At 43.0% G+C, this 16217-nt stretch overlaps 1 protein-coding gene across 17 annotated transcripts in view; it reads right to left on the bottom strand.

Moving 5' to 3' along the window:
• Positions 1 to 16217, bottom strand: part of LOC149346438 (uncharacterized) — a 137390-nt gene that overhangs the window by 73159 nt on the left and 48014 nt on the right. For 15 of the 17 annotated variants that reach the window (XR_016292385.1, XR_016292384.1, XR_016292383.1 and 12 more), the window contains 4 exons: positions 12626 to 12765; positions 10872 to 10983; positions 4540 to 4697; positions 2512 to 2668 (listed from right to left, as the gene is read on the bottom strand). The gene's annotated coding sequence lies outside the window, so the exon portion shown is untranslated. The remainder of the gene's footprint in view (positions 1 to 2511; positions 2669 to 4539; positions 4698 to 10871; positions 10984 to 12625; positions 12766 to 16217) is intronic. The other 2 variants (XM_089586440.1, XM_089586441.1) reach the window with 2 other exon arrangements.

Raw genomic sequence — 16217 nt, 5'->3', positions numbered from 1 at the left:
AAGCAAGCCACGTGGACCAGAAGACGAATGACGCTGCATATGCTAGTGTTAGAGAATAAACACACAAAAAAGAATTTTTTGATACAGCCTGAACTGTTTTGTTGCTGATAGCCCAAATAAGTGCTAAAGGATTTGCAGGACAAATAACGACACAAGAAAATTCGCATACTGGCAATTCGCATCCTGGCAATTCGCATTGCCAGACATTCAGGTGATAATTATTTATTGTGAAAGATTTTCATGGTGGGAGCTTTTATTGAAGATGAGTTTTACCCGGCAAGTTCATGGCGGTAATTATCTCATGAGAACACTTTAAAACGTCATTTTCATCAGCGGCAGAATTGTTTTGCCAAACATTGACAGCGACAGAGTTTAGTAAACAGAGACTTTTAAGACAATGGACTAATTTTTATCGACTCCAAAAGTGACAGACATTAACAGCTGCCAGGTGTATACCGAGAGACTTTGATGCCACCGATTTTTGTAGTGAGGGACTTCCATAGCGAAATGCATGTACGGGGACAGAGTGTTTACAGCATTAGATATTTCGGGTAACATCTTCATGAACACAAAAAACCTTGGACGGTGGCAAGATTGTTCGTCATCTGTTAACCAATTGATAAATTTAGTGGGAGAATTAGTATATGCCTTCATACATAGCCGAGGAACGCAGGAGCTCTGTCCTTCGTAAAACTTCTATGCAATGTATACCAGGTGCTTCAGGGAGGATGGCCCCACTAATCTGAGGTAAAGAGTTTTTGTGGTAAATAGAAACTTTTTGTGGAATAGCCATAAAAGTGTTTGCTGATGTCAGAAAACAACATCATGTTAAGAATCAAATATTTATAATAGCTAACGTTTTAAGCATTACCGAGAGGCGCCTTATTGCAATTCGATATTTCTAGCCAGTCGTAAGTAATAACCATGTCCGTTTTTACAATTCTGAGATCGCAATTATCCTTTCCAAAGTGGTTCAAATAATTTGGACAATTTCTCGCGACATCTGAAGACCACGCGCCTGCGGGAGGGCGCGAAGTGACATCAATCCAATGGTGAGAATGTGTGCCCCACGTACCACGGGACACACTGAACCTCGCCCGAGCTGCAGTGCTCACCGCTGCTTGCCACATAGCTGCTGCAGTGCTGGTGAAGTAGAGAATGTCATGATCTCCGTGTTTCACGGAGCGTTGACTTTTGACTGGCGCAGCTGTGTGCCCTACAAGCACGCGGTTTTTGAAGGGTGCGAGAAACGGCTCAAATTTGTCGCGCCGCAGCGGCAAGGGTAATAGTGTTTTCAAAACTATAAAAACATTTACGGCTACTGCTAACGTCCGGCTACGAATCCCTAGTTGCAAACAGGTGCCTACGTGTAATAATTTAAAAGTGAACTCTTCCAATTTAGCTATTCAAGTTACTAATTAACATGATTTCTTTTTTTTGGCATCCACCAACGAGGCTATTACTATTCAGGAAAAAGCTGCTCTTCTCCTCAAAAACCCTATGTTTAAAAATTATTAGCCGCCTTCCCTGAAAATCCTGGCACATGCTTCTCCTCTTTATGCTTCAGCTGTTTTTCACCAGGTAAGGATGCGTACTTGCTTTTATAAAATGTTTTGCCCAGGCACTCAAAACTCCACAGACATGGAATGATCCACTGCTTCTGAAAGCATTACAAGAGTGCGGCTTTAGGTTTAAAGGAGCGCAACCTGAATTCGAATGCTTCCGCAGATAGCACAGGTACTCGCAGCAAACTCGTGTCAGTGCGAAGTGCGGGTAACAAAATTGGGCAGTTAAACTTTAGATTTTCTAAGAGGTGATGCTCAGGCATCGCCGATTGTGTGCGCAGCAAGCCGCAAAAGTCGTTGAAGACAGTGAGGCAAATGGCTATAATTACCACAGCAAGAGCAGGCATCCTCCACAACCAGATAATCTGCCATGACTGCAGATTCTTAATCACGTGCGCTCTGTTAGAAGCCGCATGCCCCACAAGCGTGCTAAACACCTAACTCCCTCCATGCCCTCGCTCACAGTTCTCTTCAGGTTCCCGCAAAGGACGAGAGAAAATGAAAGCGCCGTTGCGTTCATAGTATTAGCTGCTCCTCTATAGCGCTCACTGACGCACTTGGTTTTAGTAACAGCTTCGGTCGCGCACTTTTTTTTTCATCACATTTTTACAATCCCAAATTATAACATCATGCCCCCAAACAAAACTTAAATGGATGTCAGCTCATTTAGTTGAAGTAATGGTCCCTTTATTGCACCTTGTTCCTGCCACTTGCCTTCCTAGACTTGATAAGTACCAACACAGATCACTCCCATTCATGTTCAGCATGTTGAAAATATTCTGTGCGGAATAAGAAAAAGATTAAAGCTCTGGTATAGTTGAGAAGAGTGTTTTATGCGCAGCTTTCATAGGAGTCAACGGCACCGATAAGCGGTAAAAATGAGCAGCCCCATTCTGGGGCTGCTCACTTGATCCAATTTCACCGAGTTATTCATGGTGCTGCTCACCTCTGGGCACCAATTTCACTCCCCTCAGTGTTGCGGTAGAGAGGGAGTGGGCCTAAGCTTCCGCTGGCACCCACGTGACGAAGGCGCACAGTGCTGCCTACACGCATGGCAGCTTCCTCCTCAAAGAGGGTTCGATGTGCACGGACTCTTGCCACTGCTGGAAGACACGAGGAATAAGGTCAGTAAGCATATCAGAGTGACTGGCGCAGCTCTAGAGACGGCCAAACCAGTTTTGGGAACCTTCAGTTTAGCTTAAAGGGGTTTAACATCAAAAGCGACTCCGGCTATGAGGGATTTTTATTTATTTTTATTTATTTATTTATTTATTTATTTATTTATTTATTTATTTATTTATTTATTTATTTATTTATTTATTTATTTATTTATTTATTTATTTATTTATTTATTTATTTATTTATTTATTTATTTATTTATTTATTTATTTATTTATTTATTTATTTATTTATTTATTTATTTATTTATTTATTTATTTATTTATTTATTTATTTATTTATTTATTTATTTATTTATTAGAGATACTATCAGTCCGGTCAGGACCAAGATAGGAGTGATACAAGGTACAGATTACAAAGGCGGAACACGACAAACAAAACACCAGCACCGTCCAGTCGGTGCCAAGTTTTAACATATCAAAAAATGGAACTTACCTCTAAGCAACAAATAAAAATGCGCAAAAATATCGCTGCAACTAAACAGAAAACAATGTGAAAACACCATGCCCAACACAAATGCAAGGCGCATTATATTAGGCACTATACCAACAAATCACGAACTCCAGCAGAGAACACATCAACACCCGATGCGAGCACCACATTCTCTGGCAGTCTGTTCCATTCTCTCGCTGTGGACAGGAAGAAGGAATGCTTGTAGCAGTGCTTAGAAAACTTTTGTTCTTTTACGTGTCTGCAATGTTTACCCCGAGTGATACGTGAAGTACTTTCGCTTATGTACTGCTGCTTATCGATATGTACCATGTTGTTCATAATCTTATAGAAAAGAATGAGTCTTTTTTGTTTCCGGCGACATTGAAGAGGGCGCAAGTTCACTAAAGTGTAAAGTGAGGTTACCTGATCTTCTCTTCGGAAGCGAGAATAGATAAAGCGAAGTGTACGTCGCTGCACTCGCTCCAGTTCAGCTGCAAGTGTTTGAGTGTAGGGATCCCACACCTCACACGCATATTCCATTATAGGGCGTACGAGCATCTTATAAGCCGTAAGTTTAGTATCCTGTGTAGCATGCTTAAGTGACCGCCTAATGAATCCTAATCTTTTATTTGCTTTAGCAACAATGTTATGTACGTGAGTGTTCCAACGCAGGTCTGAAGTAATTGTCACTCCCAGGTATGTATATTCTGTTACTCGATTAAGTTTGTTTTCTTGTAATGAGTAGTCAAATTCGAGTGGCTGATGTTTGTGTGTGATTGTCATACATACTGTTTTACTGGGGTTTAAAGGCATTTGCCACTTTCTACACCATTCGCTAATGTTGAGCAGGTAACCATTAAGTTTAACTTGATCTTCAACTGATTTAACATTAGTATAAATAATCCAATCGTCTGCAAATAATCTGGCCTTGATTTCTGAATCTTCAAGGAGGTCGTTTATGTAAACAAGAAACAATAACGGTCCGAGTACCGAGCCCTGTGGTACTCCCGATGTCACGTCACACACTTGGGATGCGCTCCCATCAATACTTACAAATTGCCTGCGGCAAACAAGAAAACTTTCCAGCCAACGAACTATATTTGAGTTTTTGAGTACTGATTGAAATTTGCTTAAAAGTTTTCTATGATTTACCTGATCGAAGGCTTTCCTAAAGTGTAGGAATATTATGACGTAGTGAAGGGCGCATCAATCTATTCTGTAGAGCGCTTCCTGACGCGCTTGGTTTCAGTAACGGCTGGTTTTAGTAACGCCGACAGCACAGATAAGCGGTAAGAATGAGCGCCCCCATTCTTGGGCTCCTCACTTGATCCACTTGAGTCCAATTATTCGCAGTCCTGCTCACCTTTAGGCACCAATTTCGCTCCGCTCATCGTTGCGGTGGCGACGAAGAGGGTCTTGGTTTCAGCTGGCACCCACGTGACGAAAGCGCCAAGTGCGGCGCACGCGAACGGCTTCTTGCTTTCTCAGTGACGGTTCGATGGGCACAGACTCTTGTCACTGCTGAAAGACACAAGAAAGAAGATCAGTGTTCGTATCATAGCAACCGGCGCCACTCGCAAGATCGCCAAACCAGTTTTGGGAACGTTTAGTTTAGTTTATACAGGTTTAACTTCCCAAAGCAGCTCAGGGGTGCCATAGTGAGGGGGAATAAATCTATTATATGTTATTACTACTTAGGCTCCCACAATCGGTGAGATGTGGTTACAAAAGAGACAGTCATCTCATATCTGCTAAGGGCAGGACGCCATGGACCTCAAAGGAGAGAACAGGTGGCACATGACACCTGCAATGAGAAAAATTCCGTTTGGTTTCCTATATGGAGTTTAACGCCTGAGAGCGACTTGGCTGTAAGGGACGCCATAGTGTAGGGCTCCGGGTGATTTCGGCCAGCTGGGGTTATTTACCGGGGGTTGAGATTGCACAGCGCACTGGCCTCTAGAATTTCGCCTCCATCTAAATGAAAATGTTGCAGCCGGGATCGAACCCGCGTCTTCTGGGAAAGCAGCTAAACACAATAACCATCGAGCCACCGCTGCAAAAATTTGGCTTTGAGGAAAAGGACGACAGAAAATGTGTGCATTGAGTAGAGATGGAGACCTTCGTTTTCTATCTGATTTGGACAAAAAGCAGGGGACACACTTGAACACACGCTAATGCATGCCCCATACGACATATATTATTCATACTTCACAACACTGTCACTCAGAACTAAAAATGAATGTAACTCGAGCATTTCATGAACATAATTATTGCTGTGAGTGAGTGTGCTCAATAACTAATATTTTGTGCTGTGGTCGCAAGTAATTATATTCCATGAAAAATACCAAAAAAGAAGAGAAGAGGTAAGTGCTTTTGGGAAAGTACAGTTCTCCCAGAACCATTAGTCCTTTTCGAGACTGACTGCAAACGGTTTACTTGTTCATCCCTATCAAAAGAGTGCAGCTGACAGTGCCCATAAGTACCTGTTCCAAGGGGAAAGCAAGTGTAACATGTGAAGGCAATGCACAGAATAGTTTCTGGAAGCACTTATTACACATTTAATATGAAAGGAAAAGGCAATAAAAGGACACGAATACCCCACGATACGATCTTGAACCTTCGGAGTGAGAATCGAGTGTGGATACAAGACCATATGTGTGTGTTGTGCGTGTGAGTGCAAGTTGGATTTGTGTTGCATGAACAGCTGAGGCTGTCATGTGGCAAAAATTGCAGGACGTGTATGCATCGCTTTTAAGAGTGGAACGCGGCAGCATGTTCCAGGGCTGCAAGGGTATTTATTATTCACGCACGCATCAGTACACAAACATTTCATGCACTGAAAGCGCACAACGCGATCCCTAGGTCCACTTTTTATGCCGTTCCAGCTAAGGAGTCTTCAGTGCTGGTGGCCTCGGTTAAGTCCACCTGCATGTCTGACAAATGTTTTCACAATTCTTGTTTCTCCAAGGCACTGCCCACCAAATGGTGCGTGCATTCTTGCAAGTCAATTTAGTTCACGCTTTACCTAGCATCACTGGGTCTTCCAATGTTTCTGATCAGAATTGCTTGTGGGAATTCATGCATGGGGTGCATTTGTCTACTCGTTTCCTGCTTGTTCATTTTTCCCCGGAATTCCTGTATTGGTGACGCGGAAACTGTTGTATACAAACAATTGTTTTGCTCTTTCCTCTGCTAATGTCTCGCTCTGGGTATTTTGGTTTACCAGGTTGTGACGTACTCAAGAGGGTACATGAAACGCCCCTCACACTATGTACAAAAACATTTTTCTTTAATCTACACGCTGAGATACTAATAGTTAATGCAGGACTGCAGAAAAAAAGTGCATTTTTGTCTCTACGGTGAATGTCACCTTTGTGATGCTCCTGAAACGATCAAGCATCGTTTCAAAAACTGTAAAGAGGAAATATCTGTGAACTGTAAAGAGGCGGTAAAGAAGCAATTAGTGTAAAAACGGAATACTATGTAAGCTGTAAAGAGGCTGTAAAGAGGCAGTAACTGTAAAGAAGCATTAACTGTAAAGCGGCAATACGCAATAGGAGAGACTTCCACAAGGCCTTCTTGGTACTGACACTATTTCATTCGCCATGGATCGGCTTTACCAGCTGCAACAATCAAGTGGACTGCCATTTTTATTAGTTTGCTCTTTATCTATGTTGAGCAATCTATGTGCAGAATATTTCCTTTCCCTAGTTTGCTTTGGTAAGCTCGAGCCGCGCACAGACATCGGCTCTTTCGGTAGCGGCTATGCTGGCATGGCTGGGCGCGCAGCATAATTTTACTTCTTGTGTATTTTTCGTTTATTTATGTAGAATTTACGTGCTATTAAGGAATGCACTGCATGTGTGGAGTGCCACGCTGTTACCATGCTTAGTGAGTCAGTAGATAAAATTTTTCTTAACGTCAGATTAAATTTTTCTTAATGTCCTCTTTTATTTTACTTTTTTTTTACAGACAACGTAGCATTCAGCTGCGTCTTACACGTCGAAATTTCACCTCTATGCGGCGGCGTGTCCCCTGTTAGTCGTCTCCTCAGCAGTCAGTCTGTCGAAATTGCGCACGGCACGCATTTGTGGAAATAGGACTGAAGTGTGCAAAATCACAAACTAGCAGCGCGTTGCGTGGGGACTGAATTTGACATTGTTCCCCTACAGCGTCACTTTTCTTCATTGGTAGCATGCTGTAACCTCAACACAGGGGGAGGTCATTGCAAGAAAAATTCAGTTTCTGGCAGACAGTTCAGAGCTTCTGTTCAGTTCAGAGTTTTTGGCAGCAAAAATTTGCTGCCAGAAACTCAACATCTGCAAGCATGAGCTGGTGTGGCCAGCTGCAATAATAACAAACATTCTTTTTTTATTATTCTGGTTCTGATTTGCATCGCATAAATTAAGAAAAACCAAGGTAATTGTGGTTTCGAACCTGACAATGCCTTGCTTCTCCTGAACAAACATGCTCATACATTAAAGCAATAAGACACTGTATCCAACACTTAATGAGCGTGAGTTATTGAAAGCACCAACTGTGTCCTAGATGTGCGCACTGATCGGACAAATTCATACTGGCAGCTCCCTACGCCAACAGCACAGATACTGCGTCACTTCTACGCTCAGTGATATGGCAGACTGAAAATAGTGTATATACTGGGGACTGGCAGGAATTTGATGACAGCTATATGTTGACAGAAATATGATTTAGTTATTTTAGCATAGGGTTGAGCGCAAGAAATGACTATAGCTCGAGGCAGGCACATGATTCGTTCTCGCTCACAGGACAGCATAAGAACACTAACTCGCGATAAGATATGACACGATGACGGCACCACAAAACCTTATTATATATCAATGGCTAGACGCTGCTGAAGCAAACAGCTTATATGCCAGGTTTTTAGATTTTATTGGCCTTACAATATGCACATCAGAGTATTAGCTATCTAGGAAAGATAGCTCGATGTAAGCGGGAAGCTTTGTGACGGCCAGGAAAACCAGCGTATTTCAGCGGGCCAAGCGAGTAAAGTGAGCTTGGAACTGGGCCATGGCACCCACGTGGCACCCACCTTCCATAGCACCCACGTGATGAGAGCACATCAAGCGTTTCAGACGCCCATATCGTCCGCCTCGGCATACAGAATTCCATCACCACGGGCTCTGGCTACTACTGCCTGCGTCGAGGATAACAGGCTTCCTCCCGCATTCAGCCTAGAATTAGAGCCTCAGAGGTGCAGACAAAAAACTCTTCGGAATAAGAGATAGCCACGAAAGTATGTTAATTTAGTCACACCCTGGAAGCATGCGCTCTACTGAAAAAAGCAATGTGATGAAACAATGTCTTAGAAGCGCAATCATGAAATATCACTACATCTTCATCTGGCGCACAAAGCTCTACACTGTCATGCATTCTGAATGATATCGTTATCATAACTAGTGATGTGTGTATGGCAAAACGCTGAGCGTCACGGTGTACGAGTAGAGCAGAAAATTCCAGAGGACAGGTTGAAGCAAGTGCTGCACGTATAAAGTGCTAAGAAATCAATTTTTTTAGTGGTTTTGTTCTGACGCCAACTTTTGCGAGCAGCTCTAACTTCTAAAGAACATTTAGCAAGAGATACGACTCCTTTCCATGTGTACTGACCCGTGAAAAGGTTATCTCTCTTTCCTCTCCCCTTTTCTACTTATCTGTCCGTTCCCCTTCCCAAGGGGAGTAGGATAGCATGCTAGGTGTCAGCTAGTTAACCTCTCAGCCATTCCGTTCATCTCTCTCTGTCTCTCTCTAGCCCTTTGTCCTTAGCTAATACGAAGACAGGTATAATCCATGCGTTGGAGAGTGCGTTAATCATTCCACCATCGAGGAGGAGACAGATTCTGATCGGTGCCTGCACTGGGTAAAGTGTGCAATGTCAAAGTGAACATAAACGTAGCTCAGGAAAGATACCGAGACATGCTTATTTTAAAAGAGCAAAATACTGGAAAGTAGCTTTGCGGCAATTTAGACACACGTAGGCAAGACTAAAAATTAGCTATCAGTTAAGGAGTAAATTTGGACTATACTATGGAACGATGTATTTGACGCTCTTAGAGGCTGATTACATAAAAATACTTTATGGATGATGAAGCCATGTATCGCGCTGGCATATGGCAGACTGCAGTGTTACTTTTGCCTTTGTAAGACTAAGCAGCCAGTGTATTTTAATGCAATGATCTTCGAAGCTTACTTGGGCCGGTATTGTGGAAGTGTCCACAAAGTGGTATATCAAAAGAAAGTGCCACAAATAGGGTGTATACTTCTCCTTTTTTATTGGTTGGTTTAGGTTTATGGGGTTTAATGTCCCAAAGCGACTCAGGCTTTGAGAGACGCTGTAGTGGAGGGCTCCGGAAATTTCGACCACCTGGTGTTCTTTAACGTGCAAAGGCATCCCACAGTACACAGGCCTCTAGAATTTCTCCTCCAAAGAAATGCAACCGGCACGGCCGGGATCGAACCCGCATTTTATTGTAAAGATAATTTCGCACTACTCATTGAATGGCAAGCTATGTTTCAGTGGAGAGGAAGCTACAGGGAATCGCGGGACCACAGTCGTCAGGCAGTGGGCATATCTTGCGCAATCTTCGTAGACACGAGTGCCGATCACTTTCTATTGGAGACCACCACTAGAGCTCTGACGTGCTTATGAAATGTTGAATTCGAGGTCAAGTAAGTTGCCTATACAAAAGGGGCTCAAACTCTCCAATTTTTTCTAGCAAAAGCATGTATATTTTTCAATCTTTATCCTCCGAAATGATATCTTTCATTGCAATCCAGTCTTTCTGATGAGCATGGTGAAATTTCTCGGCTAGAATTTAAGGTACTCAAGTGCACATGATCGTGGTAGACTAAAGAGCTTCGTAGCTTTCCCTGTCATTGGCATCCAATATCGGCGTCTACACACCCACTGCTGCCGAGCGAGAGCTGAGTGAGACGGCTGAGCTCTCGGGTGAGGCCACTGGCCATCGCATTCGTTCTCTTAATCTTATTCGCTCACCTAACTTTTCCCCACAACCTGCTATGCCTACCTTCTCTTGGAATCGATTCCATTAGTACTTGTTGCAAAACTCTCAAGAAGTGTGGAAGAAAGCCGACACCAAGCAGAGGATATCCCAGAAAAAGCGGCCAAGCGGCCGCCGTTAACCGACGAGCCGAGTTGGTAGCCCGTCTCTCACTCCAGGTATGCCAGCACGCTGTGACGTCACTAGGCATGGTATGACGTCAGGAGTCATTCTAAAGGTCAATCGTGTGAAGTGGCCGCCGCTACACGAAAGACCGTTCCCGGGAGTAGCATTGCTTTCCCGATAGTAAAAGGAAAGTGGCCAACGCCCATGTCAGAAGTTACAAAAAACCAATTAGACAAAAAGGACCAGCGGATATATCTTCCCTTCGCATTATATGTCCCATCCAAGCCCATTTTTCCTTGATTTTGACAAGTATGTCATCACCTGCGTTTATTTCCTATTGTAATCATTTTAATATTGTGATTATTATCGGCATAAATACTAGTAATAAAAGGCAATATAATTTTTACTCTTGAGTGACTATCAGTTGGGAAATGGCTATTAACTTTATGATCGACATTCGGCGTTATCCCGCGGGAAGCTCATGTCCAGAAAAATAATGCCAAAGGCCAGACCCCGAACTTATCACACTCACTCGATGGTCACTCTGCCTTCCACCCACGTGACGGCAGCCTTCCAGACGTTGACAGCGGCTTCATTTTTCGGGTGAGTTTACCGACGGCCGCTTGAGCCGCAGGTCATCCCAGCTACGAGAGAAAACCACTGTTACAAATCCCTCCGCTGTCGACTAGCAACTAGAGACGCATGCCACCGTGGCCTAAGCGATAATTTAATTGAGCTCGTATTTGCAGAACACGTTTCGTACGTTCCCCAATGGTTCTTTCTTCCTTCTTGTGTCACCTCACGTCGTTCTGCGCATGTATCATTCACAAGCACACAGCTTATTAGTCGCATAGAATGAGTACAGCAGAAACGCAGCAATCTGCCTCCTCATGGCACTTGCTTTTGATGGTTAGGTTATAAGTTTCGAAGAAAGAACACAGGACAATTGCCGTGACCGGTATTCTCGAGTCGCTAGCTTTTAAAGGTTAGGTTAGTTGCTAGTAGCAAAAATGAACACAGCATACACACGGTAACCTGTCTTGTCGTGGCGGTTAGTTATCTATTGCAAGGACAAAAACAGTATCCCATGATAAACGCAGTAACCTGCCTCGTCATGCCAATAGCTTTTCAAGGTTAGGTTAGATGTGATAGCAAAGAAAAAACACAGGAGAAATGCAATAACTGTTCCCGTCATGCCACTAGTTTTTGAACGTTAGGTATAGATATTAGTAGCAAAGAAGATTACAGCAGAATCGCAATAACCTGTCTTATCGATGAACCAGGTTTTTGAAGATCAGTTTAGTTATTAGCTGCAAAGAAAGAACACAGCAGAAACGCTGTAACCTGTCTCCTCGTGCCAGAAGATTTTGAGGGTCAGGTCAGTTATCAGTAGCAAAGAAATAACACAGGAGAAATGCAGTAACCTGTCTCATCATGCCACAAGTTTTTGAAGCTTCGTTATTTTAGTAATTAATAGCAAGAAAAGAACACAACAGAAACGCGGTGACCTGTCTTTTCATGGCAGTATCTTTTGAACGTCAGATTAGTTATCAATAGCAAAGAAAGGACACAGGAGAAATGCAGTAACCTGCCTCGTCATGCCACATGTTTTTAAACCTTCGGTATTTTAGTCCTTAGTAGCAAGGAAAGAACACAGCAATAGCACAAAAACCTGTCTCATCAAGCCAAGAGCTTTTGAATGTTAATCCAGTTGCATCATCCAGTAAATAGCAATAATTATGAGTTCTCGCTTTGTTCATAGTATGTATCGCTAAAGAAACAACACGTTTTTCTTTCAGAGAAATAGGTGGAGCTTATGATGGCAGCATTATCACTTTTTCTCAGAAAGTTGAAAATAGAGCACACGCTGTACATAATACCAATATCTCACCTAAGAGGTGTTTTGCGCCGATTGTGCACATTCAGTTTCTTAGTAACATTGAATAATGTGAACATCGGAGGTGGATATTATGAATACGAGCGTGCTCAGAGACATCTACCGCAAAAAAAAGCTTGTAAATTACATCACCTCTTAAATTCAGGCAAACCCATGCATGGTTATTCCAGTGAAGAAAATGCTAAACTGAGCAGTGCTGTACACGCCACTCGTATTTCACGACATGCGTAAACATTATTTTGAGTTTTAAGCTGTGGATGTTAAGCTATTACGAAGTCCTGTGTATGTCTAGGCTTGTCTGCAGTTCTTTAGCTGTGCCCTTCAGATCATGGGCCATAGAGTCATGTTCGCATCTGCTACGTGGGAAAAGCATGTGAAGTCATCCTTACTTGCAGCCATTGATTCTGCATGGCTGAGTCACTAAGGGCTGCTGGACGACAGCCGGCTGTCGGTGCCACCCGCGCGATGATAATCCTCCAGACACAAGAGGCGCCCGCGGCTTGGACGATGGCCTGGCGAAAGGTTCGAGCTGCCAATCAGAACGAAATAAGAACGTCAGTGACCCAGTTACGCGAAATTTAACTTCCGCAGTATTCCAAAAAAAAAAACCAACAGTTGGTGGTTTACCGTCCCCAAGCGACTCAGGCTACGGGGGCAACAGTAGTGAACGGCTCAGGGTAAATCTGGATGCCCGGGGTTCAGTAACGTGCTATGATTTCGCAAAACATGTGGGCATTTTTGCGCGTTTTGCCTCCAACCAAATTTTTTCGTCTCGACCGGATTGAATAAAAGAGCTATCCGGTTAAGCATGGAGGGCAGTAACCACCGACTTGTAATGAAATGGTTTCTGCTACAACGTCACATTACTTGAAAAAAAAAAAAACTACGCCACCATAGTATGTACGTTATGTACTATTTTTTAAGCAGCAAAAAAAGCCCCAAATACCGAAAAGCTATATGCCAGTGATTTCTAAAGGGAAACAGGACACAATATTTATATTCATCTTCAAAAATAGGAGTGGCGTAGAAGGGATTAAAGGCAACAAGCTAGGGTATAGGCATGAACGATCCGCCTCGCACGAATACTTATGAACTAAAAAATAGGAAACTGCCGCATGATTCCGGAATGTGGTGTATTTTGCTTTATAGTAGTCGTCAGTGCTATGGAGTGTAATTAAGTCTCGAAGTCCTACTTTTCACCGAAGCTAGGCCACTTATGCATGGATGCAACCCCAAAAACAAAGCGGACAAAAATGATTCAGTCCGCTCTATCAGGGGCCTTGGAAATGGAACCACGGGTTTTTGATGGTGGTGTGAAAACTAAATACCTCCCTGGCTGTTTATGCCCATAAATTCATTCCAAGCACAATGACTAATTTCATAGCTCTGGTAGTAAACTTCCATTTCTTCCACGTACTGCAGGACTCCTGCCGAATAAAAACACGCAAAATTCCCTTCTTGCTAACAAAGGAACCTGTAGAGGTCGCCCTGCTGGCTGGAGCAAAGACAGGCTGTACAACTCATTTCAGTCGTGCTCTTCCCTTCTAATGCTAAAACACATTTCAACAGGAAAGTTAACACTAGGGCAGCAGCAGGTTTCCAGGACGATGTCAGATCTGCTCGGTTCATTCGCTATCATTCACGAAAAATAAGAGTCACTTAAAATGTGTATGTCACTTCTGTCTGATGACAAGGATGTTTCTTGCATCTGAAAGTGTCACGATTCTTCTTGTTAAGAAGTTGAATTCATTGAATTTTTTTCGAAAGAGGTAAGAACAGCACAATGTAGCAAATAGACACTGAAACAGCAGTGCGCCAACTCCTGTTCACTCACGAAACAAGAAAATGGCCAGAACTTTTCTAGTGCGCGTTGTTGTGCTTCTGAGCCATGCAGAGTTGCACCGAAAGAAGACCAGAACCTAGAGAGAAAAATGCTTTTATATAGGTAACAGTTAATGGAGAATTGCAAGTAATCGGCGATTCGCTCATAACATTGCCTTGCCGAGTGACTCCGGACAAGAACTGCAAAGCATGATCAATGAGATAGACAGGCAGAGGTGAACAGTGGGTCAAAAAACTAACATTCAGAAAACCAATGTAACGGTCAATAATACCGCAAGGGAACAGCACTTCGCAATTGGTAGCGAGGTGCTGGAAGTAGTAAGAGAATACGTCTACTTAGGGCAGGTAGTGACCGCTGATCCGGACAATGAGAAGGAAATAACTATAAGAATAATAATGGGGGGGAGCGCATATGGCAGGTCCTTTCAGACAATGAATAGCAGTTTATGGATAACCGTGAAGACAAAATATACAACACTTGCATCTTACTGGTACTCACCTATGATGCAGAAATATGGTTCGAGTAAGGTTAAGGACAGCGAAGCGAGATATGGAAGTTAGAACACTGTAATAAAGTTAGGAGGCCAAAGGCAGGCACAGCGGGTGAGGCAACAGATGGGGGTTCAAGACATCCTAGCCGAAATCAAGCGGAAGAAATAGGCTTGCGCATGACATCTAATCCGAAGGCAAGTGTGACAGGGAGCGGCAGAAAGTTAGGTGGGGGCTGAGATAAAGAAGTTTGCCGGGATGCAATGGCTGCAGCTGGCAACGAACAGGGTTAGGAGACACAGGCGAGGCCTTTTCCCTGCAGTGACTGCAGTCAGGATGATGATGATGACGTATATGGGTCTAAAGCAAGCTACATGGACCAGAAGATAAATGACGCTGCATGTGCTAACGTTAGAGCATAAATACACAAAAAAAAGAATGTTTCGATACAGCATGAACTGTTATGTTGAGGATAGCCCAAATAATAAGTGCTAAAAGATTTGCAGGGCAAATAACGAAACAAGAAAATTCGCATACTGGCTGTTTGCCAGGCATCCAGGTCATAATTATTTATTGCGAAAGACTTTGATGGTGGGAGCTTTTACTGAAGATCAGTTTTACCCCTAAGTTCATGGCGATAATTATCTTTTCAGAACACATTTTAAAACGTCGTTTTCATCAGCGGCAAAATTGTTTCGCTAAACACTGACCGCGACACAGTTTAGTAAACAGAGAGTTTTAAGACAATGGACTAATTTTTATCAACTCCAAAAGTGACAGACATTAACAGCAGCCAGCTGTATATATAGAGACTTTTATGCCACTGATTTTTGTAATCAGGGACATCCATAGTGAAATGCATTTTCGAGGACGGAGTGTTTACAGCATTACATATTTAGAATAACATCTTCATGAATAAAAAAACTTGGAGGGTGGCAGGATTGTTCATCATCTGTTAGCCAATTGCTAAATTTAGTGAGAGAATTGGTCTATGTCTTCATACATAGCTGAGGAACGCATGAGCTTTGTCCTTCTTAAAACTTCAATGCAATGTACACCACGTGCTTCATGGAGGACGGCCCCACTAATCTGAGGTAAAGAGTTTTTGTGGTAAATAGAAGCTTTTTATGGAATAGCAATACAATGTTTGCTGATTTCAGAAAACAACATTATGTTAAGAATCGAATAATCATAATAGCTAAAGTTTTAAGCATTACCGAGAGGCACCTGACTGCAATTCGATATTTCTAGCCAGTCGTTAGCAATAGGCATGTCAGTTTTTAGAATTATGAAATCCCGATTATCCTTTCCAAAGTGGTTCAAATAATTTGGACCATTACTCGCGACATCCGCAAACCATGCGCTTGCGGGAGGGCTCAAAGTGACATCATTCCAATTGTGACAATGTGTGCCGCACGTACCACGGGACGCACAGATCCCCGCCCGAGCTGCAGTGCTGCCTGCTGCTTGCTACTTTGCTGCTGCAGTGCTGGAGAAGTAGAGAATGTTATTTTGTAAGTGTTTCACTGAGCATCGACTTTTGACTGGTGCAGCTGTGTGCCCTACAAGCACGCCGTTTTCGAATGGCGCTAGAAACGCCTTAAATAATTAGAGCCCCAGCGGCAAGGGTAACGGTGTTTTCAAAACTGT

The sequence above is a fragment of the Amblyomma mixtum genome, chromosome 4, assembly GCF_055824585.1.
Source record: "Amblyomma mixtum isolate Tamu chromosome 4, ASM5582458v1, whole genome shotgun sequence".
Classification (NCBI taxonomy): Eukaryota; Metazoa; Arthropoda; class Arachnida; order Ixodida; family Ixodidae; genus Amblyomma; species Amblyomma mixtum.
The sequence above is the reverse complement of the archived record's forward strand: the minus strand, read 5'-3'. Positions and strand labels throughout refer to the sequence as shown.